This window comes from Armigeres subalbatus, chromosome 1, assembly GCF_024139115.2.
Source record: "Armigeres subalbatus isolate Guangzhou_Male chromosome 1, GZ_Asu_2, whole genome shotgun sequence".
Lineage (NCBI taxonomy): Eukaryota > Metazoa > Arthropoda > Insecta > Diptera > Culicidae > Armigeres > Armigeres subalbatus.
In genome coordinates, this window is record NC_085139.1 from 139,653,848 (window position 1) to 139,681,694 (window position 27,847).

At 39.4% G+C, this 27,847-nt stretch overlaps 2 protein-coding genes across 2 annotated transcripts in view; one reads left to right on the plus strand and one right to left on the minus strand.

Moving 5' to 3' along the window:
• Positions 1-18,612, plus strand: part of LOC134205178 (uncharacterized) — a 429,605-nt gene extending 410,993 nt beyond the window's left edge. Inside the window, exon 4 of the mRNA XM_062680187.1 lies at positions 18,593-18,612. The gene's annotated coding sequence lies outside the window, so the exon portion shown is untranslated. The remainder of the gene's footprint in view (positions 1-18,592) is intronic.
• LOC134205176 (uncharacterized) overlaps positions 1-27,847 on the minus strand; it is a 392,624-nt gene that overhangs the window by 356,554 nt on the left and 8,223 nt on the right. The gene's annotated exons all lie outside the window — the stretch shown is intronic.

Genomic DNA, 27,847 nt, shown 5'->3' on the forward strand with positions numbered 1-27,847 from the left:
TTACCCCGAAGGTCACTACCCCGATCGCCACAACCCCGAATGAGTCACTACCAAGAATGCCATTACCCCTAATGGGACACTACCCCGAATGAGCCAGTACCCCGAATTAGACATTATTTCAAGTTTATACTTCATTTCAATGAAAACAATGTTACTCAATAAAAGTTTATTCATAATTCATATGAATGAACAATAATTGGAACTGAAACTGTTTCAATGCAGTACAGAACTAAGTATGTATTCTTACTCCGTAAGATTCCGATGGCACTCTTCAAGAGTCCTGAACGGCAGGGGGAGATTATGCAGCATGTTTTCATGCACAATGCAAAGAGTTGGAGGCAATTGTGGTCCACGTCAGCATGGCACGTCAGCTAGGGCATCAAGGTAGAAGTTGTTCCTTGGTCGCTGTAGTAAAACCAACGGATTCTGGATGAAGCGTGGTCTAAATCTCAGAATCGACGAGTGGGTGAGTAAGAGTGAGTGAGTGAGTAAGAATGAGTGTGAGAGTGAGCGAGTAAATGAGTAAATGAGAGAATGAGATTAAATGAGAGAATGAGAGTAAATGAGTGAGTAAAAGTAGATGAGTGAGTAAGAGTGGCTAAGTAAGTAAGAATGGGTGAATGAATGAAAGTAGGTGAGTGAGTTATAATTAGTCAGACAGAGGAAGTGAGTGAGTAATGGGGTGTGTGTATGAGAGTGAGAGAGAAAGGAAGATTTTGTTTGTCTTCGGGAAGTTGCGTTGACTTAAAGAAGGCATCATCTCGGTTCGCCTTACTTTTAAAAAGGCAGTATTTTCTCTGTGTGCCTTATCGCGGTATAAGCACAGTCATTTAAAGGGGGTATAATCTCCTCTGTCTGCCTTATACCGGGCAAACACGTCCATTTGAAGATGGCATCATCTCCTCTGTCTGCCTAATACCGAGCAAACACGTCCATTTAAAGAATGCATCATCTCCTCTGTTTGCCTTATACCGGACAAACGCGTTCATTAAAAAAAAGGTCATATTTACCCTGTACGCCTTATACCGGGCAAACTCGTTCATTTAAAGAAAGCATCATCTACTCTGTCCGCCTTATACCGGGAAAACGCGTTCTGTTGGAAAAAAGGATCTCTTACTTCATTTCGTAGAATAGTACTTTTCCAGGTCATAATGACAGGAATGACAGTTAAAGCTAATTAGAAGAAAAATCAAAACTGTTGGTTAAACTGGTTGGTTAAAAAACTATTGCGATTCATCGATATCTGTTGGTTTTGAACATAATAATAGAATACTACAGATTCTTAATGTTTTCGGGGTAGTGTCCCGTTCGGGGTGATGGTTTTCGGGGAACTGTCCCATTCGGGGTAGTGGCCGTCGGGGTAATGGCATTCGGGGTACTGGCGTTCGGGGTAGTGGGGTGGAGCCGGTTGAAAATCAAAGATCAGTTCTTCAACTCCAGCATAATCGATGTCCATAGGCCACACTGCGGTTAGATGCGCGACTAGATGCGACTCAAGTACGAGTCAAGTACGAGACACTGAAGACGACCTTACTGTTGAGGTCGAAATACGTATCTGTAAAAGTACAATTAAGTGGTGGAATTAAATGGGATTGTACAAACTCGTCTTATGACAAGTGAAAACATTCCACTAAAAAGCTAAAACTAATTTTCTTAACACAATAATAAAGCAGATATTGTATATTTTCATGTCACGTCACGGAATAAGAATTGGTAAGATTTTTGTAGCATGTCTGTCATGTGCTTTCATCGTTCGCGTTTCTATAGAAATTGAAAGGGGTCCGCGACGTTAGGCATAAGTATGTTAGGCATAAGTACGTTAGGCATAATGGACGTTTGGCATAATTCTGCCTTCTTTATGTCATGGGCTGTTCTTTGGGTAATTTTATGCCTAACGTCCATTATGCCCAACGTACATTATGCCTAACGTCCATTATGCCTAACGTACTTATGCCTAATGAAAGGGGAAAATATGTAAACATCGCGTGACATCGCTCATTGAAATTTAGAAATTTCAGTACCGCCTGCGACTTATTCCGTCTCCAAGAATATGGACATTTGAAGCACGAGCGGTCGCGCTGCAGCATGCAGCCGAGAGATAAGCTGGAATACTAACGACGGAAACGAAGACAGTCCCGCCTCTTTAATTTTTCACAAGAAGAAATGCATTATGCACTGACCCAACACACGCGTGGTAGTTGCCAAGCTACCACATGACAGTGTACCGGAATGTGGGACTCTCACCCACTAAACCCTTATTGGGCTCCAACCCTAATTTCCCCCCGGGACAGCTTTCCAGCATTACTTCTGGAGGATAGGCTGTACTTAATGCACAGATTCACACAGGCACTCACACCATTTCAGACTTACTTGGATGCTCACTCTAACACTCCACTGCCATGCCACGAGGAGTCTAGCGGTATCTGCCTGGGCCTACAGATACTACGCTAAGACACTCCTACCTCAGCACAGGCCGATCACTCACTCTTCTGCCGACCAGCAGACCACGCGCTACCCTACCGAAGTAGGGGCACTCTCCATGCACCACCGTGGGTGTGTGGATTCAACCCACTACCTCCCTGCCACCGAAGCAGCTTCTCCAAATGTGAATCGTACCATGTGAGTCTTATTTGGGTGCTCACACTAGAATTACTAGAATAAGAGATCGGCAAAGATGCCATCTTGTTTCCAATTGAACTGTCAAAAACGGTTCCATTTCGACTTGTTTCGACATTTCGACATCCATAAGAAGCAAGCAAAAAGTTCAAGTGCTGCCTGTATTATTTTCACGATTTCATGCATTTTCATACGTTGCCATTTCGACAGTTTTTCACTTCGCCAGTCTCTGATTATAGGGTAGCTAGCTCACATTAACACTCCACTTGCATCTCTCGATGTGTCAATAGCGGTATGTAGGGACCAATCAACGATACTACGCTACGGCACGCCTCAGCATGCACAGTCCACACTCAAACATCTGCCGTACTTCGAGGTGACAATAGTGGTGACACACTACGACACTCCTGCCTCAACACAAGCAGATCAGAGTCTATTATATAGAGTTGCGCAAAGAGGATCTTCTTACACTTATTCTGAATGATCTTCTTGTTATTCTGTTTGCAACTTTCATTTTTGTTCAACCCTTAAAGTGACTTCACGGGAGTGTTCACTGCTAAAGTTTTTTTAATTCGATAACCAAGTCACCCACAGAGTGCAAACACGTGAGTTTCTTGTTGCTACTTTATTGGGAGGTGTATTGAAGTTTTTTGAAGCTGTTTCTAAAACAAATCTAATACATTTCAATTCATGCGTTTTAATTCGCCATAATAATCATTAGGCGATAACAATACTTCCACCTTACCAACAAGCGTTTGTTTACTTTGCTCGATAGGTAGACGGTTTGACAGTTCAATAGGTAGATTTGGCTTCACTCTTTGCGTAACTCTATATATAATAGACTCTGAAGCAGATCACTCGCTCTCTGCTGAAACAGCACACGCACTGCCCTACCGAAGTAGGGACACTCCCCATACCAACTGGCACTCCCTGGGCTCCTTGAGAAAAGTTAAGGATGCCATTCAACAGGATGGTACGGATAGTGGTGGAAACGAAATCTGTAAACAAGCATTATACCGGAACCCAGCGGAACACCGCAGCAGAGGCAGACCCAGAGGCTTATGACGGCGCAGCCTCAATAAAAGAAATTAAAAAAACCGATACTCGGAAAAGCTGTTCAGTTGGCTGCATACACTGATTATCAGATTGCCAGAAAAAAATAGCTACCGAGGATTTGAAGCAAGAGGTATTATGACCAATCTACAAGAAATTCGACAAGCTAGAGTGTGAGTCGAGCGATCACCATCCCAAATCTCGCCTACCAAGTGATATCCCATATCATATTCCATTGTTTGTCACCGATAATGAATGAGTTCGTGGGAAGTTAACAGCCGGCTTCTGACTGACCTAATCTTTACTGTACGGCAAACTCTTAAAAAATGCTGTAATATCAGGTCCCAACAGACCATTTTTTTTATCGAGGTTATAAGGTGACATACGACAGTACAGACCGCGTATAATTATTGAAAATAATGGATTAGAATAGCTTTCCCGGGAAGCTTTCCAGACTGATAAGAGCAACGTTGAATGGTGTGCAACATTGTGTGAATATTTTGGGCGAACATTCCAGGTCGTTCGAATCCCGCCTGACTAGAAAAAGCGTAAAATAATTATACGTAATTATGGTGTTGAACTAAATTTTAAATAAACCTAAATAAAGAATATATAAAAAATATATACGTAATAAAAGCTTATTGTTTTTGATTACCTGAAAATTTCATAACAATCGAGTGAGACGCTTTGTTTTGGCAAGTAGTTCTGTTATAAGTAATGCAATTTAACTTTGGAGTGAACACCTTATATTGCGGTTCATAACATGTTTTTACAGTATAATTCAAATATGACTGAAACTAATCAGCGATCATAAACAAGTTATTTATTAATTAAATTAAATTAAATCATTCAAAATTCTAAATAGCCTCTGGAGTCAAGAAAGCGCTTTCCTCTGGCACGCAATACCTCATTGCATCCTGTTGCATAAACTCATTTTCATTTATATAAAAGCCCATCTAATTATGTGATATCTCAAAGCTTTTCACTCCAACTTCAAACATACCGACGTAGATGATTGATTACAATCAAGAAGTAACGGATGCTGCTCATTTTATCGACCTTGTGGAACAACAACTTTCATAGAGGCTGAAACCCACCTTTCGAAGACTGAATTGCACAATCTAGAACAAATAATGATCGCATTCTTTCACGCTGCCTATGCTCATACGACTTGCAATATATGCTTCGATTACGACGAGCATTACCGGGCGAGTATCGTTCCCAGTGCTAGATCGATTTCACTCGGCAATTTGGCTTTAGAATCAGCTCATCCGGTGTACTTTTTGCTACCGGGGATCATCAATGGTTCCGCATAAAATAAAGGAAGCAACCATGCGATGCTGAGGCTAGTTGAACCAGTGCGAACACACGGTAGCGCAATTGCTCGGAATCGTTTTACCTTCGAGTGCGCAATAATTGGGCTACTGGTTGAACATTAAAAATTCAGATGCATTAAGGGGCCATGTTAGTTTTCCAGATTTATTTTGCAATTTTCAAATCCACTAAACTTCCGTTAGCCGTTCCCTTTGGAGGAGATTGCACATTATCATCCGTGATTTGGTCGAATTGCTCAGATGCAATGCAACAAGACTGTTCCATACTAAACCGTATCAGCCTTACTCGATCAATGCTCCCATCAGCGCCTAGTGGGCGTATGCGGGGTGGAGTCCGGTAACAATCAAGAGGGATTTTGCACACCTTCAGGTTTATTTCAGTGTTATCTATCGTCTCTTGTTGCGGCTGCAACTGGTGAATAGTGGTGGGCTGTCAGTGGTTGATGGACTTCAAAGCTGTGCAAATTAACGGTTTCAAAAATCATGACAGTTGATGGATTTTGATGGGCATGAACTGTTTCTACACGGTTAATAGACGATTAACGGCTGCGCTCGGATGACCTGCATTGAAGGCGTCATTAGAAAATTTGCAATGAGCTTTATCAGATCTTCCAAAACGTTCGTTGTCTCGCTTTACAAATTTCGCTGCGCCCAAACATTTCATCATTTGAAATGAAGGTTGACGCTGGTCGTGAGAAACAACGCACCAAACAATTTCTCGGATTCGTTTTCCGAGTCCAATAAAATTCAGAGTGCTTCCTCTTTCCTGCAGAGACCCGGCTGGCCGCCAGTCATGTATTTCAGAGAGAGTTAAACACAACAAAGCAAATTTTATAAGCCCATAGCTTCATTCTCGTTTTTCCGAATCAATTCCGTTTTTTGTGGTTTGGCAATATCAACGTGTTTTGTTTTCAGTACTGATTTTCGATTCACCATTCTTTCTGTATCAAGATGAACTTTATACCCCGGAGACCATATGGTCTGATCCAACACGCGTTCGGTTTTTCTGTGAGGTTCCATGAAAAGCAACACCTATTTGTGTAGCGGCTGCAAGAGAAGAAATTTGATTTTCGGCGGGTAATGATTAATCAGTTGTGTTGGATGTGCTCTCTGTTTCCATCTCTGCTCGATACATCAATGATTACTGGTTTGTGCATCATGCGTCCCAATGGGCTTTCAAAGGGATGCTTCACTTGGGAACAAGTGTATAGGCTCAATCTCGAGTGATGAAGTTAATCAGAGAAAGGGGTGTTCCATGGAAGAGCTCGCCACCAAATTGGCCAATTCTGTCGACCAACGGGATCTTTGAATTTTAAGGTAGATACTGAGTTGCGGATATACCACCATGTATGGTATGTGAATTTCATTGCATTTCAAATTTGAATTTTGATTTTCTATCCTGGTGCTTTTTGCAAGCCCAATGCATTTGACAATTCAACTTGAAGCCGATTAATGATTCTAGCTGGTTTGGAAAAAAATAATTTTTATTGTTGAGCCGGCTCTTATATCATTCTATTTGTTGCTCTGATGCTCTGCAAAAAAATTTGACTTTTACTGGTAATGTAATCAATGATACTAATGTAAATGTAATCGTTTTCTCAATGTTATTATGCGTTGAAAACCATGCACATAAACAGAGCATGAATAAAACCGTATAAATACATCACCTTACCATTACTACTGCACTCTGTTGACAACAATACTTTATTCACCCTGATAATTAATTCATAAACCATTAAGTTTACATGATATTATGTGAACCGAAACAAAAGATGGCCACGCTTGCGACGATCTCGGTAGAATGTAAACAAAACAAACAATTCCATCACGGCGACGGCAGCTGCAAATGCAGCGGGAAACCTCTTCTTTAGGAACACAGTGATACTATAGTGAAGATTTTCCATTAAGACTACAAAGCAGCATTCGTGATACTGTATTTCATCGGTGTACTTCATCAGGTGTTTACTTAAATCGATGGAAAAACTTCAAATTTTTGCTCTTCATCCAGTCAGATATTTCCCCTTGACGACGGCAAGATACTCTCCGTAGAGGTGGCGGCGTACTAATTGCTGTCAAATCGGAACTGCAGTGTATTTCGGTGAACCTCGTCGATTGTGATTGCCTAGAACAAGCCACTGTTCGCATTATTCTGCCTCAGTTTTCGCTTTACGTTAGCTGCATCTACATTCGCCCAAACAGCTGCCCTGATATCTACATGAAACACGCGGATTCTATTAGCCAGATACTGAATCGTGCCGATCCCTGCGACGTCATTGTTTGCCTTGGAGATTACAATCGGCCGAATCTAGTCTGGCATTTCGATGATGAAATTAACGGACACTTGCCTATCAACGCGTCAACTGAGCAGGAGCTTGCCCTATCAGAGTCCTTGTTATCCTCTGGAATGCATCAGATCAATGATCTTCTGAACGCGAACGGCAAACTTCTTGACTTGGTGTTCGTAAGCGATCCATGCATCATAGATCTCTTCGAGTCGCCATCTGCTCTTTTAAAAATTGACCCTCATCACAAGCCATTAGTTTTAACCGTTGACGTCCGTTCTCGCGATGAAAGATCAGTGCCAATATCTACCGTTGACTACGACTTCAACAGGTGTGATTATCAAATCGTCAATGCACGGATTGCTGCCCTGGACTGGAATCATATTATGAATTATGCCTCAATCGACGACTCTGTTACCGCGTTCTATCGCACAATCGAACAGATCATCCAAGAAAACGTGCCGGTCAAACTTTGCCGACCATCGAAGAAGTACAATCAACCCTGGTGGACGCCACAGCTCCGAAATCTTCGCAATCGTCTGCGGAAATGCAGGAAGAAGTTCTTCCGAAACAGGATTGAAGCGAACGCGGCTAATCTGCGGTTAGCTGAAGAAGAATATACTCGTATGCAGCATTGTCGGTTCCGTGAGTACATGGAAAGTCTTCAAGCAAACTTGAAAATGATCCTTCATCGTTCTGGGCCTACATTAAAAAAAGGAAGGGGTCGAACAATATCTCTGTTGACCTCACTTATCTTACGCTTTCTACTCGATCACCTGACGCAACAGCAAATTTGTTTGCCAGCTTCCTCCGCTCAGTACATGACGACAATCCTCCTCCATTGAATCAAAGCTAAATCGAAAGTCTTCCGTCGTATTCCGTCGGCTTCCTCAAGTCACTTTTAGCAATGCGGATATTTTTGAAGCTCTCAGCTCGCTTGACACATCAAAAGGTCCGGGACCTGATCACCTACCGCCCACCTTCATCAAACAATGTGCTTCATTGCTGGCAATGCCCATTGCTTCAATTTTCAATCGATCTATAAGCGATAGTGTTTTCCCGGAAGCTTGGAAGCTTGCTTCGATCGTTCCCGTGTACAAATCCGGTAACATACATAGTGTAGAGAACTACCGTCCGATATCAATCCTTAACTGTTTCGCCAAAGTTTTTGAGAGTCTTTTGCACGAAGTATTATACCCAGCAGTACAATCTGTCATCTCCGAGTATCAACATGGGTTCATGAAAAAGCGCTCGACGACATCCAACCTAATGGTATTCACTCATACAGTGCTAGACGAATTGGAGAACCGTAGCCAGGTCGACGCTATTTATTTTGACTTTTCAAAGGCGTTTGACAAGGTGCCACATGCACTAGTGATAGAAAAACTTGACCGACTTGGCTTACCTACTTGGATCATTCGGTGGTTAAAATCGTACTTATCCTCTCGCAAGGCTTTCGTCAAAGTACTTGGCGCCAAGTCTGATGCCTATGACATTCCCTCTGGAGTACCGCAGGGCAGTATTCTAGGTCCGCTCATCTTTATTCTTTTCGTCAATGATCTATGTAGCAACCTGAGCTCTGGAAAACAGCTTTATGCGGACGATTTGAAAATATACCGTGTCATAAAATCGCTAGTAGACTGCTGTGCTTTACATACTGATATTGTGAATGTTGCAAACTGGTGCAAAATCAATGGTATGCAGATGAACCCGACTAAATGCAAAGCCATAACATTCACTCGTTGCCGATCTTCTATAACCTATGACTATTGTCTGAATCACACAGCGCTTCAGAGGGTTACATCGATCAAAGACCTTGGAATCGTTCTCGACAGTAAGCTTCGTTTTACGGAACATTTATCAGTTACCATTGCTAAGGCCAATGCTATGCTTGGATTCTTACGGCGGAATACAGCACAGTTCGATGATGTCCATGCTCTCAAATCATTATATTGTGCATTAATTCGGAGCATACTAGAGTACGTAGTGCAAATCTGGGCTCCGTATCATTCCGTTCACATTGAACGCATCGAGAGAATACAAAAACGCTTCATCAACTACGCCTTGCGCCGCTTACCATGGAACGATCCATCAAACCTGCCTCCATACCGAAATCGTTGTGCTTTGATTGACTTACAACCAATGGCAGACCGTCGAGTGATGCTTCAGAGGATGTTTATTTTCGACGTCATAACGTGTAACATCGACTGCCGTTACATCCTGGAGAACGTTCGATTCATGTACCATCTCGTCAACTCAGGAATCGTCAACTGTTATGGATCCGTGGTCACCGCACACACTACGGTCAAAATAATCCATTGGACTTATGCTGCAGACTATTCAACGAAGTGTGTTGTTTTTTTGACTTTAATGTTACCAAATTAGTTTTTAAAAATAGGATTATGTCAAACAATCAGTCTGTGCAATTTACAAGTTGAAGACCATGTACAATAAATAAATAAATAGATACTGTATATTTGAATCGCCGTGACTCAGAAACTGTTACTCTTTGGGCAACATTGATTTCGAGAAGTGAAGACAGTAGAGTGGTATCAGAACGGGCTATCACTCTGCGGACTGGGTTCGATTCTCATGCTAACTGTTTTTTATTTATCTTATATATAAAAATGAAATGGTCTGTGTTCGTATCCGCATAACTCGAAAACGGCTGGATGGATTTTTTTCATTTCTTCAGCAGAAACATTCGTTATAGTTTCCGACGGGTTTATATGATAATTCCTCATGTGAAAATCATTACTAAAGTCGAGTAAAAAGTGAAATACTAAAATTAAGATTCGTATGGGAATATCGCTAGGCAGTTTACAACGCGTATTTTCGCCTACTATGCAGGACAACGTCTGCCGGGTCGACTAGTATAGCATAAAATAGAACATGTAACTTTAAAACAACACATAAATTTGAGATAATAAGTGATGTAAAAATAAAATGAAATGTAAATTTCTATCGTTTATCATGCTCCAATTATGTGCATGATATTTGATGTAAATGTACACGATTCGTTCGAACAGTGTAGTATTTTTTTTTTCATGTTCGGGTGTGCCACTGCGACCATTTTATTACGATTTTATTACATTTTATGCTCTGGTATAAAATGTAATAAAATCGGTAAATGTTCGAGCGGTGCTGGAGTTTTTGATAGTTACATAGTGTGGGAAAATGTATGACAAACATCGATATTCAGTACATATGTGGGACAGATGGCGTTATTATTTAAGAGCATTCGATGCCAATATATGCTTGAATTTGTGAATTACGTTGCAATCACAATGTAATTATATGCCCAGCAAAGCCGAAAACGTTCCAATCCTCAACCGGACCGGGAAACGAACTCGTCACCTCAGGCTTGTGAATTCTGTGCCTCTACCTGTCAGGCTACCAGAGGATTATCCGAAAGGTGAAAGAATATAAGTTCTAAAGACCGATTTCTACTACACCATTTCCATCAACGACTGATATGTTTGACGACTGATACGTTTCTAATGAATGTAACCCGAGGATACACTTCAGGCTAGATTCTTGTGTTAGTTGATCAGATGCACCGTACATTGATAAAGACGTACCGTTGCAGGAGATGATCATGATGAAGTTTTGTAACTTGGTCTAGACGTGCACACTTGCGCGCCTTCTTCTACATCAATCTACTCACGTTGGACATGCAACGTGCATCGGCGATTGGCACAGTAGAAAAAATATCTGTTTAGCTGAATCCAAATGATTTTTCTTTGGCTTTAAGTTAAATTCGATTTTCGCATTAATCAATCGGTAACCAAATCCCTTCCTGACGATTTAACTCAAGAATTTTAAAATTTCCTTCCTAATCGAATCGTTTTGAGATCCGAAAGGTTTGTATAAACAAAAAGCTGGTGAATTTGACAGGGAAAGGTAAACAATCTGTGGAATACAACTTTGGGTCAGTGGTTGAGGAAAAAGAACAATACCTCAGAAAGTGATCTAAAGTGCGGTGCGGCAAATAGTTCAGTACTTATATGGCATTTGCAAAACAAACACCCGGGCAATGCTGGGTATTTTTCGCTAGTCTTCTTCTTCTATATATGGACATTAGCCACCCTATAACCAGAGACCGGCGGAGTGAAAAACTGTCGAAATGGCAACGTATGAAAATGCATGAAATAGTGAAAATAATACCGGCATCACTTGAACTTTTTGCTTGCTTCTTATGGATGCAAAAAGTAAACAAGTCGAATTGGAACCGCTTTTGACGGTTCGATTGGAAACAAGATGGCGTCTTCGCCGATCTCTTATTGTAGTATTTCTAATGGACATGAGTTTACGATTCCTTTGAGGCAATATAACTTACGAACGAGTGGTCCAATTAGCATGATTTCCTCACTAATCGATTCGTCTTGGGATCAGCTGTGTTTGTATGTATGAAAAGGTAGAAAATTTCGCTGGAAAAGTTCAACAAATGAAAAAATAGTACGTGTTTATTATAGATAGTGGAATATATAGATGAGCGAAGATAAATCCTCTGTCTCCAAACGAACTGTCAAACGTGTCTCCAAACGAGCATGACGCCACGATTTCAATGGAAACGTTAAGGGCTGTGACGTCATATGCGCGTGTGCACGGGCAAAAAAATCGACTCAGTCATGCTTTCGCTCATCTATAGATTCTACCAATATGAATACACCACTAGGTGTTCCAATCTGCCAAGTTTATGGATGAGAAGAAGGCGGGGGTGAAAAATTCATTTTCGGTGCAAAACATAAACAAACCGGCTGGCTCTCTCATACTAAAATCCAAGATGGCTGAATCGTGAATTTGGCAGATTGGAACACCTCTGTGTGTTTTCATCTTGGATTCTACTATCTATAGTGTTTTTTTTATATCACAATAGATCTAACAAATGGTCGCAGTGATTAAAATACCCAACAAGAAAAAAAATCTATAGTGTTTATGATTTCCGAAGAAAACTATAATACTTGAACTAAAATCGATCTAGAAGGCGACGCTGCAATCAACTAGACGATTGACAGTTAGGTAAAAAATAACCCGAGCAAGATCGGGCACCAACAAATTTAATATTCGTCCCCGTCGTGCGGGGTACGGGCTAGTTTGGATTTTTGGTTTTCTAAAAAAAAATAAACAGAAGAAATAGGGACATGGCAGGTATTTTCGTCTGTTCGTCATAGTCTCGAAAACCAATAAAAGAGACGCTTTTTTATAAAACTCATACGTACCAAATCGTAGGCGCAGGAGAAACGTTCTGCTATAGTGGAGTTCTAGCAAATGTACGTTGCTTTCGTTGGTTTTAGCCCCTACGACGATTAACGGAAATACCTGCCGTGTCCCTACCAAGTTTGAAACAGAAAGTCGCCTTCCAGCTTCCAAAAAGACACCCGAATGGTGATACATACTCAACACTTCTATTTTGGATATATTTTTGATTTGGTAGGGGAATGATTCGGCACTTCATCCCATAGCTCCTATTTTCATCCCATCAAAAACAAAGCAATGAAAAGGAGTTTGGTTTGTTTCATATTCTTGTGATTTTTTTCACCAGTGAGCACGCTTGTTAGCAAAAATAAGCAACAAGATTGGTGCTGTATTTATTTGTTTTGCGATGAGATAAATATATGTTCAGTGAGATGGAAAACGGAACAGTTCCCGTAGATGGTTTCATTTTACCATATTTCAGAGTTTACCCCCAATACTAACTTTAGGGTTATTTTATTTATATGAGAGTATCCAAAACCAAGCTGTAACTTCAGCTGATTTTGGCTGAAAATTTTCTTGCCACGATTTCTAACGATGCTTATACAGTCCCTTCCCGATTTTGGCAACAGGACCGGATTTTAATGTTGCCAAAATGGGGATGTTGCCAAAAACGGGAAAAAAATTTCATACAAAATTTCATTTTTTTTTGTTTTCATGATTGATTCTAAATATTTAGAATATGTACTACAAAGTATGTGGAGTGTGTTTAAGTGATGCAATTATGATGCATTGACATTTTCGCGGTATATTCATAACTCGGAGAATGTAGTTCAACCAGATTTGAAAAAAGCTTCAAGAATGGTAATCAAACGATAATGTAACTAATTAGCCAAGTTCATAATACAAATTTAATAATAAATAATGTTAGAAATTAACAATAGCGTCGGCCACGTCCCTACTAAAATTTGTGGAAATTTTTCTTCTATCGGGATTCGCTGGTTGGGATTTTAATACTTGGGTCATTTTTTAGTTGGGCCTCCACTGGTTGGGTTCTGGCCCAACTAAAAAGCAACCGTACGTCGAAATTCAATGTAAACACGGAAAACGGGATTGGGCATCACTGGACATCATTTGTGATGATCAAGTCGAAATACACGTGTTCAAATGGCCGTCAGTTGACCCAACAAAAAAATCGAATTCGTTAGTTGGGCCGAGGTCGTAGCCTAATCAGCGAATCGTGACTGTATACTGAACTATAGTTCATTGAAGTGCTGACTTCAATCTGATATATCATATAAATTTTAGTCCATCAAAAATGCTGATAAAAATATCATAATTCACTATATAAATCAAATAGCGATCCGACGGATACAAGGTGACTAAATGTGGTACAAATTTCGAATTCTTATGATGGAGGAAACTTTCTTGTGGTCGATGTGATTAAGAGTAAAGTTCTTTCACAACTTTCGCTGACATTATGGAAAAGATGAACGGAAGGCACAAGACATTCCATTGTTTTAGAAAATGGTAATAGAAATCTGCATTCTGCACATTGGTCAAGAGTATCCAAATAGTGTAAAATCACTGCAGGTCATCGCACTCCAGTTCTCCATGCACTACTTTCATTATTATAACTTTGAAAAGATAGAAGAATCCTACATCAGACTGAAGAGGGAAGCAAAGCATTACTGTCGAACTGTTGGCAAACATGCTGGTATCAAAAGGCTCGTTATGCAATTGACACATCAGGAAACTGGAAAAGCCCATAGTGTTCTGATATTAATCGCTAGACAAATTTTCGTCAATTTAAAACAATAAGACTCTTTGAAATAAAATTATTGCTTATTGTCTATACGTGAATGCAGCAGAAAGACTGATAAAATGATAAAATGACAGTTTCACGACTGATATCAGAAAAGAGGCACACAATGAGCATAACGACTTGATGGCTATATGGCTGTATGGCGCATATAGAAAATCGCACTAGCAATTAAATATTTTTTTTCAGTGAAAGTGCCTATTCGTACAGAGCCCATAATTCGCATATAAACCTTAATGATATTCACTTTTGATTTTGTTTATCCTATAACATATTAATAAAAAGGTTGTAACTCTAAAAAGTAATAAAAAACATGTTTTCGAAGTTGTTGCCAAAATCGGGAAGAAAATGTTGCCAAAAACGGGTGTTGCCAAAATCGGGATGGGACTGTATTCGTTTCTAAATTTACGTGAATAACCTGTTCAAAATTGATTCACTAATTGTGAATTCGTGCACTGAGGATACTGGCCGTAAGACCATCATACGATTCTCTTTTGAAATTTCGCCACATGTAAATGTATTGATTTTCATACGATTCACTAATGGAAAAAAATGTAACCTAGTTTCGAACTTTGAACGTCGTGATTAGGAGGCGTGTGGTCAAACCACACGCTCATCGACGCTTCAAGGTATCGTCTTGCTGGATACCCAATAAAAAGATAGGTTTGACCGAAATTAGATTTTAAGATTTTCATAGTTCAATTCTTATGAAACATTCGCATAAGTTTGGTCGTATGAAAATCTTACGCCCAGTATCCTCAGTGTGGATATACGGCATTAAAAGCTCTTTGGGAAAGCAGAATTGTGGTACCTCAACATGATCTCAACGAAAAAAAAATGTTTGAGATCCCGATCTAATCGATTTTCATGACGAAGCTTATCTATTTTCTCTGCTATTGCAAAAGCAATTGAGATTGCACTCAGCCGTATATCACATGTGCAATAGAAGGATATTTCAGCACAATCCTAGCTGAGGTCAACTATGACTGAGCAGGGATTTACTTCTCATTGCTCGCTGTCGCTATTTTTTATATAATACATTTTGTTACCAGTTTGCACCATTGGATGTAATTCATTCATGCGAGTAACCTGGAGTAGGTTTGCTTCAAACTATTTTTGCGTTTTAGCTGTTTTGTAATAAGTATTTATGTTTTTATTCATAGAATACAAAGATCTTTCGGCCGATTGTACGACAATTCCCCGAATGCAATTTCCCCGAATAACAATTCCCCGAATGTAACATTTTCCCGAATGAAACAATTCCCCGAGTGTAACTCTCTTCTTTTTGAGTGCGGTACAAAGCGATGGGTATCCAGTTAGCACAAAACATTCATAGCCCAGGTAACAAAGTCGGATTGCTGGAACCTTTCATTGAACCTAGATACCATAAACCTAATGGGGTCATGTTGTCCATATCGGGTGTTGCGAGCGTCCGTCGGCAGGAAGTTTCGCCGTCTCAAGGATCTCTCCGGAACATAAATATTCATCTCAGAGAGAATAGCTGGAGCATCGAGCTCACTTTACCGCACTTTAGCGATAAAAGCGACTTGCATTACAGATCTCCTGTTTTCCAGCGATGCCAGGCCAATTAAGTTGCATCGATGTTCATAAGGAGGAAGACGCACAGGATCACGCCAGTGCCAGTCGAACAGATTTTCTCTGAACAGCCTCAATACGGTCAATCCAATTCTTGATGTATAGGCACCACACCAGTACAGGAGATTCCAAAATGGGACGAACTAAAGCACAGTAGAGTGATTTGAAACAGAGAGGATCACGAAAATCTTTGGGAATCTTGAAGATACGATCAAGCTGCGTGTGCGCCCTCGAAATCACATCTTCATAGTGAGACCGAAATGTCAGCTCCTTATCCATTATTAAGTACATTGAAATCTTTAACTTCAGTTTTACGCTGAAGTACTTCGCCAGACAGAGAGTAGTCGAATATAATCGGACGCCGCATTCTACAAAAAGTAATGGTGTTGCATTTTCCCACGCAGAGCTCCTAACTATTCCGTTTGCTCCAGCTCTCAAAAGAATCCATGGTAGCCTGCAATTCCAGACAATCATCTCTGCTTGTAACGACCATGTACATTTTGACATCATCCGCATAAAACACTCGTATACCGCGAGGCAATACAAACGCTGCATCGTTGAGGAATAACGAAAAAAGCAATGGTTCTAAATTACTCCCCTGTGGCACTCCTGAAGCAATACGGAAAATATCTGAATACTCCGAACCCATTTGCACTTTCATGAACCGGTCGGATAGATATGATTTAAACCAGCACACAAGTCCAGGCGACACTCCGAGTTTTCCAAGTTTGTGAAGGAGAATGCAGTGATTCACGCGATCAAACGCTGACTTAAAGTCTGTACATACCACGTCAACTTGATTACCTGCATCCATTGAGCGGATGCACAAAGACAAGAACTCGACAAGGTTGATCGTTTTGGAAAGAACGCATGTTGAGCAGTAGAGATGTAAGCCTTGCCTTGCAGGTATCGAAGAGAGCTTTGTTCATGATTATTTCGAAAACTTTCGAACAGGCGCTTAACGATGTTATACCCCTGTAGTTCGCAATGTCACATCTGTTTCCCTTCTTGTAGATTGGAGATCGGAATGACGTCTTCCACGCAATGGGAAAGGTCGCCCTTCGCATGGAACGGTTGAATAATTTCGCCAATGGTACCAGTAAAGCAGCAGAGCACTTTTAAGCAGAGACGATGGAATGCCATCCGGTCCGGGTGTTGTGGAGTACTTGAGTTTTCGGAATTCCTGTAGTACTTGATCTTCAGAAATTTCAAAAATTCCAAAATCGAAACGATCCGATAAGTCACCATAGTGCATGCTTGTAGGTAGCCCGTTTTATTTGCGTTTAGTTTGGACAAAATACCAAAACTTTCTAGGATGTTATCGCAGACTCCTCTGCGTACGATCAATATACCTTGCATACGATAAACGATTTAAGCTAGTATATTTGTTGCTAGCCAATACGAAACAACGCTTGGAGTGCGATTATGTCTGTACTTCCGAAGGGCTTACATCTTTTCAGTTTACAAAGATATTTGTTTGTCCAAGAAGGTTTCAGCGGCGGTCGATTGAGTGGTGCATGGAGCTCAATTGCACGCTGAATTTCGCGGTTGAATATGCCGATAATATCATCCAGATCCCGATCGGAATCTACGAAGCGCCAATCAATTCATAATAGGACGGATGTTAGAAGATTATAATCGGCACGTAGAAAATCAAACTGGACCCTATCAAGAGATTGTTCAAATTGCAGCGGTACATCCATTTCTATACCGACCTCAATTGGTGGATGAGCGATATCGGCAACAACCAGATGTTACACTGATTCAGAATCGTAGCAGACTTGCAACGTCCTCTCATTCACCTGGGCCAAATCGAGGGTCCTATTGTTAGTATTCTGTGTGAGGTTCACTTGTGTCAAACCATTAAAACAAAATCCATCGTAAAGTGCGTTCTCAGATCGCGTCATCCTTGAATTACTAACATCAATCTTAAATCCACCATTATCAGAACGTGTCCAAAGCATTTCGGAGTGGTTGTAGTTCCCCAGAAGAAGAGCAAAATCGTTTTGGTTTAGTTCCAGTGGGAATGTAGAGCCATAGAAGAAGAAGAACCTGGACACCGAGGGAAGGCAAGGTGTGACCAGACATTTTTGTTTCTGAAAATGCCAACGGCGTACACTGGGATAGAACCAAGGCTCACTGGGTAAGAGATAGGCGCGATAACCACTCAATCGCCGCACCACCCAAGTAACTTTTCAAGTTTTTTAACGGTCTTGAAGTGCATATTTTACTCTACAAGAGTGTGATAAAACCAGTGTAGAACCAAAATGTTAGTAGGGCGGGGAGCTGTAGATAATAAAAAATAATTCGCAGTCCAAATGTTCGTTTGAACGGGAAATGGAGCCAAAACGGGAATAAATTTCGCGCATTAGACTACGTTCCTACCATAAGTATAGGGTTACTGTTTCAGTCCTTCATCTCATATCTGTCATTGTCATCCTATGAAATACGACGGAATGAAACGTAAATGAGATTGTTTCTCTATTTTTATAGATTTTTTTTTAATTCGTAATTAGATTTTTTATAGTGAGATTTAGGAATAGTTCCCATAGTTCAGTATTACATTGCTTATATATTAACTCTTATTATCAAAAATGTTATTAATTTGCTGGCAATTTGAAGTTTGCATAACCTTTTTTACTGTGCTCTGAATCTGATGCGTCAAAATGATAATCTGATATGTATGTACGCAGCGCCGTAGCGTGTGGTTGGCCAGGTTGGCCCCCGCCAAGGGCGCCAGGCCTTAGGGGGGCGCCAAAATCAAGAATGTCGATATGGGAAATGATCATAAAATATTCTCAAACTCACTGGTTCAAATTGATTCAGATTCAAGCGATCAGACTATTTCGTCGATAATGAACGATTCCGCAATCAACTGTTCGACTAGTATCCGGAGAGCCCTTTTCCGTGAATAACTGATACAGGTGTCAGAACGTCGGCTCAGGGGGCACGTTTCTCTCAATTTAGGAGATTTGTGCCATCGCCTCCACTAACTGTCTTTTACATAATTAATTTGACGGATTAGGAAAAGAAGAAAAAATATAGAAGGAAATGAAAATGGCAAGGAGTACGGGACATAATTCTGGGGAGGAAGTCCTAGAAGGGTCAATTTTCAATACGCTAAAGTAGTACACAGTACAGTACAGTACAGTACACAAATTAGACTGCAAAAAACGTATACACGGATTTTGCGTGAGCTTGAGAAAAAAAAAACAAAAAACACAAAAAACCGAAAATCGGAGCTTTCGCATTTGATCCAGTGACATTCCGATACTATTAAACCAGAATCTTGTAAGACAAAGCAAGATGCTGAATATTCGATGTGATTTTTTCTTTTGGTTCTGTATTAACTTATTTTACGAATTATTACGTCACTCATCTTACAGCACATGTACAGAATACAGAGCCCGAGCAGCACGAGTCAGACAAAAATGGCTGCAGTAACTTGACTGTGACTACATCTAGTCACATATGAGTTGCTGTAACCTATGTAGAACAAGTGTGCTGCTAGGGGTATTTGCATCAACAGATTCCAATAATGATGGCATTGGTTCAAGCAAATCCAACAGTGCCACTATACTACCGACAGACTGAAGACTTTTCTTGCCAATAAACAACCCACTCAAGACTTGGGTTTTTCTTGATACGACTAGGTCCAATTGTTATTACGACCATATACCAAAATTCACTCCAGAGTTGAAGTTGGTGATTCTGAAGGTCATCCAATCCACTCCAAAGTAAGTTTTTTGTTCGTCTAGGTCCGAGATCGCTCCAATCATCGATCAGCACACATTTCTGGCCTAGCTAGATCCACTCGTGCGTGAATTCGCATCAAGCGAGTTTGAACTTTTTAGTCGATTTTTAGGAATTTTATTACTTTTAGTAATCCTTACTTTCTACCTCTATATTGGAACATTTGAAGGTTATAGAGGCTTAATTCATGAAGAAATAATTACGTGTACCAAGCAAATAAATGTTTTTTGAACATCTGCAAGAAAGGGGCGCCCAGTAAAGGTTTCGCCAAGGGCGCCAGAAGTCCACGCTACGGCTCTGTATGTACGGCATGATATCATAAAAGTGCGGTATGTACTTGCTCTAGTTGTTCCTCTCGGACGACGTTGGCCGGTAGTGGCCGTAGAAGGTGGTGCACACTCACTTGTGCGCGTACATTCACACTGCCGCGTTCCGCCGCCGGTCGATAAGGGCATGCGTAAGAGGAATGCTCCTCTGCGCTCGGCTTGGTTTTAGCTGTGTTGCGCTGCGTATGTGGCGAACCAAGCTGTACAAACCAAACCCGTTGCGTGATGATGATGGGATTTTTTTTATGAGATGCTCTCACAGCACAGTTATCTGGTGCTATCCGAGATGACGTGCCCATTAGAACGATCACGTATTTTCTTCGGTCAGATTCCTGCAGGTCGTCGTCTACCGTTGCACATTGGGTTGAACCACTTATTGTGGGCCTTTAATGCAATATATTGAAGCATATGACCTGTTTTAATTGAAGCGGTCTAAGAATTATTGAGGTAAATTTGACACTGCTCGCTTCGAATCGCAACAGATCTATTCACTCGTTAATAGTCATTGCTTTTCCTTTACATTTGAAACAACACCACACTCCAATCGTATACTTAAACGATAACCATCAGCCATAACTTTCGAAAAAATGAAGTGCTGTATCACTTCTACTTCGAAAGATCTTCTGACAGTTTCCATTTTCGATTACAGGGCCCCGATACAAATTGTATAATCTGAAAGCGCACGGCACTTGATTGGTATGCAAACGTAAATTTTCCTTTTTCCTTCTCATCTACCCATCTCATCGGCTTTCTTCAAGTTCAGCGAAATTGGTGCTGCGAAGATGCACGAAGTGCATTTCGAAAAACAAACACCGATCGACACTAAAAGGTGTAATTTGATCTTATCGTTCCGGTGATATAAGCGACCATCCCGCAGCTCAGCGGCAAAATGCTCGATCATGCATTCGGTTCTGGAATGGCATTGCGCATCTTGATCAAATCTACCGGATCATTAGAAAATTCTGTCGAGACAAGACACACAATTCGATGCTTGGTTTAGAAACTACGCAACTAACAACTATTATAGTGCTTAGTAGACACTGAGCTGAGATGTGGCAATATCATAGTTGAATCGCAAAGATAGAGAGCGAGAGAGTTTCTGGGGGTACAATTTTAGCTATTTTTGATAATAAGTTTTCCAAATTACAACAGCTACGGTATGGTTTGTGCTGCGAAGAAAATTATTGCAGTTATGGGTGAGCACTCGTAGGTGTGATTTGGTCAGATGCTTGGATTTTCTCGTTTTAGAGATGAATTACTACGTTTATGAGGTGCGAATTGGCATTAATGTGAGTGCTTATCGCACTACAGCAGATTGCACAGTATTGAGTGCACTTCCGGTACCGGAGTTGAATGATTAATGTAAATTTATAGTTTCATGGCGAGTAAGCTTTACGCAATACAAAGGTTATAAAATTTCATTGAAACGTTTCGCTTAAATAATTTAGAAATCTATCTTGACTATCACTTTCACAATTATTCGCCTAATAGTAGTTACTGGGTACATTTCGTTTTGTAGAAAAATCGAAAAATATTAAGTTCTTATTCAGAATAAGTCTCACTGAATATTAGATGAGATATACATAAATTTATGAAATAAGTAAGTTGTGTAAAAATCCTTTTTAATAACAATTGAGTGGTGATACGAACCAGACCTGAACCGGAATGTACCATTCCCTGAAATGAGTCACGGTAATACTAGCGAATTGCATTGCTAGCCATTTTTTTCGAAATGCCAATTAAATCGATGCTCATTGAGTTGAAAAGCATCTACCGATGTACACTTGCACACAGAAAGTAGTTACAGATCATTGGCCCGGTAATAGATGGAAGTGATGCTATCATCACCTATGAAATGTTACGAAATACTATTCTACGAATTATCCAAGTTTCTCTCGAATTAAGCACATTTTAAGTTATGCCCTTAAGCTCCCAAATTTTGGCAAGCAGGAAACAACCACTTACGACGTGTGTTTACATTGGAAAGAGTGTGCAATTGAACATTTTCTGTGCGTCCGATAGTACCGGGGATCGTGCAAATTTCACGCGAAATGATTTCGTTCCCACAAGAAAACCCCACGGGGGAAAAATGCACTCCGGAAGGCAACTGGGAAGTACGCTATCGGAACGCTGATGCTTGATTGCCGAAAACCGCGAAAATTAGCTTGTTTGTGGCGCTTGAACAGTTGATTCGGCCCCGGGCCTGATAATGACGGTGCGAAACTGAAACATTGTTCACCGGTCAGCGCAGCGGAGAGAGAGAGCCTTCATCGCGTGATACATCTAGTGGCATCATCCGAACGGATTGTGGTTGGCCGTTCTGCTGTTTGTTGCAGTTACTTTTTTGAAGTTAGCGATTCGAAACACAATCGTCACATGTGCTGCTGCTCCGAACCGGGATTGAAATTGGTAAATTTGTTGATTTTCGATCACGCAACCGTCCATTATTTATCAGGTTGCTTGAAAAAAAAATAGCGTTGAACGATATCTCCGAACAGAGTCAAGTTTGGTTCGGTTGAGGTGGTTGCACAGATATGGGTGGCCTGAAGTGTCGAAAACTGTATTATTGTTCCGATGAAGTCTAGTGTAGCAAATAGTTAGAATAATTGAAATAATGACTGGTTTTTGTTTTTGTTTTTCATGTTAGCCCCTTTTCGATAATAATGTTTGCTCTAGTTTAAAAACAATTATCATCTGGCTCAATAACTATGTTTTGCATTGAAGATGGTCGGGTTCTGGGTTTTCAAATTCGAATCCCGACATGAATCGGGTCTGGGTCGTGAGTTTAAAAGAAATTTATATATCGGGTTTGGGTCGAGTTCGGGTTTAATTGTGTGAAGCCTGACTATCTTTATGTTGTATGACGATTATTGTAGTTCTGAGTTAAATATTTAAGTAAAATTAATAGAATATATTTAACCGTATTCATTATTGTTCCTATATAAAAATATTTTTTTTGAAATTGTACAATCATACGTATTTGAAAGTTGTGGATAGAATTTCTTCATGTGAATACAGAAGATGCCACACTTTGTAAAATGTAGCAATAATCAAATTATTGGTGAATTAGAAATATTCATCAATTATAATACGATTCTCTATTCCTCAAAAATCATGTCAATTTTCAGTCGCCAGTTTACTTTCGATAAATCGTCTGTGGGGCACCCTCCTATGTGGATTGCACTCTAAGCATCAAATTCAAAACACAATCGTTATATCCCCTTCAGCAAACACTGTATCCAAATATGTGTGTAGATGCAATCAATAAACACTCATCGCCCAAGTATCCGATCCGTCGATCGTCTGCTGAGATGATGAAAAGGAAAATAGGTTCGGGTTCTTAATGGAGGCGCGCTCGCTACATTTTTGTTTCTTAGCCACGTCCACTTTCTCGCGCATCAAGACTCGAGACGGATTCATAAATCCATTATCGTCCTCGTTAGCATGCGAGCAGTAACAGCAGAGCCGCCACGTTTGGAGATAGACTATGGCATGAAATCTTTTTAATTGACCTTAAAAGGTTCCACCAAGTATATTTCCGTGTGGCGGTGGTGTGGGCTTGTGCCAAAAAAAAACTATTAGTCAGAGTGAGGTGAACTTTTAAATCATGGAGTATCGGTCGAGAGTGTTGAGCGATCATGTTTGAAAAATATTACATTATTTACATCACTTACTCATTTATTTATTTATTTATTTATTGGAGCATATAACCTACAAAGATATGAACATATTGTAGTGGAAAATCTTATTTCTTTCTATCAATATTATCTCAAAAATATGTTCTAGTGCTCTTCAAGTGGGGAATGCCCATGATAGGTCGGGCATAATTAAAAAAAATGTAAATCCGCCTAACTTCAAAAAATGCCAAAATATTGTACAGATTTTTTTTTATTTTTTTTTTGAGTTATATACTTTACTGGGGCATTGATATTAGCCGGTTTAGTATTAATCAATTTTAAACGCAAGAATTCAAAGCAAGGATACATTTTTTTTTGCATTCGTGTATAAGGGAACTTACACAGTGGTACTTTTTTGCTTCTTAGGGAACACAAGAAAATGTGCAGGCCGAAAGTTGACTAAGCTGGACCAGAAATGGAACCTGGCTACTTTCATTATGCACTTGCTTTATAGCCACGCTATCACCACATGTTCGATATATGTTATTCCCAATTATGTTATGAACAAATTTAAGTTGCTGTAATAATGTTTGTCTGACTTGTGCTGTATGAGCAAACAAGCAGGGTTAGGAACAAAAAGAGCGCAAACACCATTTTCAACATTAGGACGAGGCCGAAGGATCGCTCGGGAGCCTTGACTTTCTTTACCTGCGTCCACTGAAGAGTAGCTCCGCTTCGGATGAACTAATGCGCGCAATAAGTCAACAGTTCAACGTCTACTTCTTTTCCTACTTTCACGATTTTAATGTTAAGAAAATTATTTTGAGCTTTTTAGTGGAATGTTTTCACCTGTCATAAGACGAGTTTATACAATCCCATTGAATTCCACCACTTAATTGTATCTTGACAGATACGTATTTCGACCTCAAAAGTAAGGCCGTCTTCAGTGTCTCGTACTTGACTCGACTCGAGTCAAGTACGAGACACTGAAGACGGCCTTACTTTTGAGGTCAAAATACGTATCTGTCAAGATACAATTAAGTGGTGGAATTCAATGGGATTGTATAAACTCGTCTTATGACAGGGGACGATTTTAATATTATCCAGAGCACCAAAATTAAAACGAATGATTCCTAAAAAAACTCAGTACAATCAAAGTTTATTGCCTGTTGACCTATCATGGGCATTAATTGCAATGCTTGAAATCGCGTTCCCAAATAAAAAAAAATTAATTCCTTTTTAAATTTCTTTTGATATTAAAAAAAACGCTCCATCGTAAATTTGTAATTTTATTTTGAATTCTTCAAAGATTCTGATATTAGTTCGTAAGATTTATCAAATTTATCTTTTACTGATCTTGTGCCACATTTACACCACATGAATAAAATCAAACGTTGTTCCATGGGTCACTAAACCAATCTATTGGAATTAATGTTTTATTGAATACTTAGTTTTGGAGTTTTTCCCAATACTGATTTCGAATGTATTTTCATGCACATATTTGAAGCATGGGAATTAACTCAACATGCAGTTTAACTTGATGCTACTGCAATTAATTTAAACAATTCTAAATTTTAAAATTAAATCAAAGATAATTGAATATTGAATGTTTATTTATTCGATGGGGGTTGCAGCTTTTTTTACATGCGTCGAACTTCCAATACTTTTTGCTGCGTTTATTAAGAAACCCCGAAAAAAGGGGATCATAGTAGTCATTGTCCGTGAACTGACGCGTTTGTGTTTCTTCCCTACAATTTATTTTTATCTGTTGTTATTTTTACGGAAACTCTTTTTTTCTGACAAAAACTATGCTAGAGGTTTCTTGGGACGTCACAGATAAAAATGTTTCTTAATTTAAAACAGTGTTGGAGGAATCATACTCAAATTTCAATCATCTAGGCCTTATCTGCCGTAATCTGAAAAAGCAACGTATATGCCAAATCACATCACACAAGTTTTCCATTTTTCTGTTAAAGAACTTGATGAGTGCTACTCATTAACACCTTGCAATTAAGTCGCTTGTAATTCGGCAGCACATAAGTTTTTCAATGATACAAATCGCGAGTAAAAACAATTCTCTGATGGGATTGGACTTGCGCTTGATTTCAATCGTGCATAAGATTTGAGAATATGAGTTTTTCCAACACTGATTTTTATTGTATTTTCATAAGCATTAACATTGAGCATTTCACACAAATTCGAAGGTGGTACAAGCCAAGACTGTTGTATGAGAGTACCATCACTTTCATCCAATAAAAAGTAATGCACTCTCCAATAGTCAAGATTTGTCCCGGCCACCGTCAATACGAATGCTGGGGAAGGGGAAGGATGGTTAGTTGGACACCTACTTAAGAAAGATGCAGAGAATCTACGACTTCTCATAGGTGCCACGGGAGGTTTTGGGATAGTGTGAGGAGGTTATAACAGTAGGAATCGTTTTGGTAGAACGTGAAACACAGAAAGATTTAAGATAGAATTACAAAGTAGGAGAGGGACGAGCCTGGAATTGAACCCACGACCTCCTGATTCTAAGGCAGAAGCGGTAGCTACTAGACCACCGTGAACTGACGTCTTTTTGGCAGAGAGAAAAAAATTTCGCTGCCAAAATGTTGTACCCAAAGTGTATTTTGCACCTAGATACAACATCCGTTTTTTAGTTGTTTCGTCATTCCATCAAACCACGGTACACGGACGGTAACATATTTACTGCTCAACTTCACTTTATGGTTTTTGAAGGCTTATCCGAGGCCGAAGTTGTTGGAATCCTTCACCCATGATAAGATGCTCCGTGATCAGATGTCAACGTTGATGAAGTAGCTGATGAACATCCAAGCGGCAGCAGAATAAAATGTACCCAAAGATTTAGATATTTTCCATAAATGAATTGGGCAATTGCCCATAAAGCAATAAGGCTAGAAGCAATAAATAAATATAAAATATGAGTTTTCCCCGAACAATCCAAAATTTCCATGAACAATAAAGAATATACCAAGAAACAAGAATATATTGGCACCTTTAAAAGTAAGAATTCAAATTATAAAACAAGAATTTTCCAGAAATTAATCAAATTTTTCCATTAAAAAATACAAAATTTTCATAAGTAAATCAATCAATATTACACAATTACAAAATTTCCCACAAAAAAACTGTCCTCAATAAAGAGAAATACAATTAGAAGCAGTAGAAAATTCCCATGAAGAAAATAGGAAAAAGCAATAAAATTAATTAAATTATCCATGAACAATACATGCCTTTAAAAAAGGGCTCATATATGGAAAAAATGCTCAATTTTATCAATTTTTTTATTTTTTTTTTTTCAAGGGTGTTTTCTTATTGTTTAATTGCTCTTTATTGTTTTTCTGTGAAAGTTTTTAGTTTTTCTTGAAAAAATAAAAATAAATGCTCGGACTATTTGTTAATTGTTCATTGAACTATTTAAAAAATCGTATATCTTAATGAATAAAATTTGATTTCTTTTCAATAAATGTTAATAAATTTAATAAGTGCTAATATTTTTTTGATTCTTGACAAATTCTTTATTGTTCATGGAAATTTGCCTTATCATTATGTATAAAAAGCACCACCATATTTTCTAAGCGAATAACACATATTTTGTCGCGAAAACGAAAGCGTTCGAAGTCAATGAGACCCCACATGAAAAAACTTGATCAAAATGTTTTCGTTTAAAACTTTATAAATAAAATGTTTTTTTGTCTCTTATTTTGATGCAATTTTGGGGTTCGTTTCCCCGATGTTTTTTTTTCTTAAAATACAAAAAAAACTCTTTATGAACAATTGACTCCCGCATAGATTAGAACTTACACTAATCAGGTGCAGAAGAGTATGACAGTTTTAGTTAAATATGTTGGCGAATTTTGAATATCACTTCTGGGTGGCGCATGTTACCCAGCATCGTTAATTTTGGAGGGATTATTTCCAATTTAGAATAAAATCGTTTTCTAGCAATACTATTGGTTTTTCATGGGAATTTTTGGCCCACATAATAACCGTTCTGTTGGATTATTGATAAATACTTCGAAAATACAATTTTCGGATATAATCACCATGAAATTAAAAGGTTTTCTAAGAGAGCGCGTATTGTCCATACGAACTGGAGATTCTCTATTTATCCCGAGGATTTTGCACATACGTCATCCTGAACTTGCCGAAATTGCCAATTTAACCGCTTCTGTGCATTGTTGTGGAAAGCCTTAAGTCATCGCACTGAGGAGTATTTCAGTCCTGGCCAAAA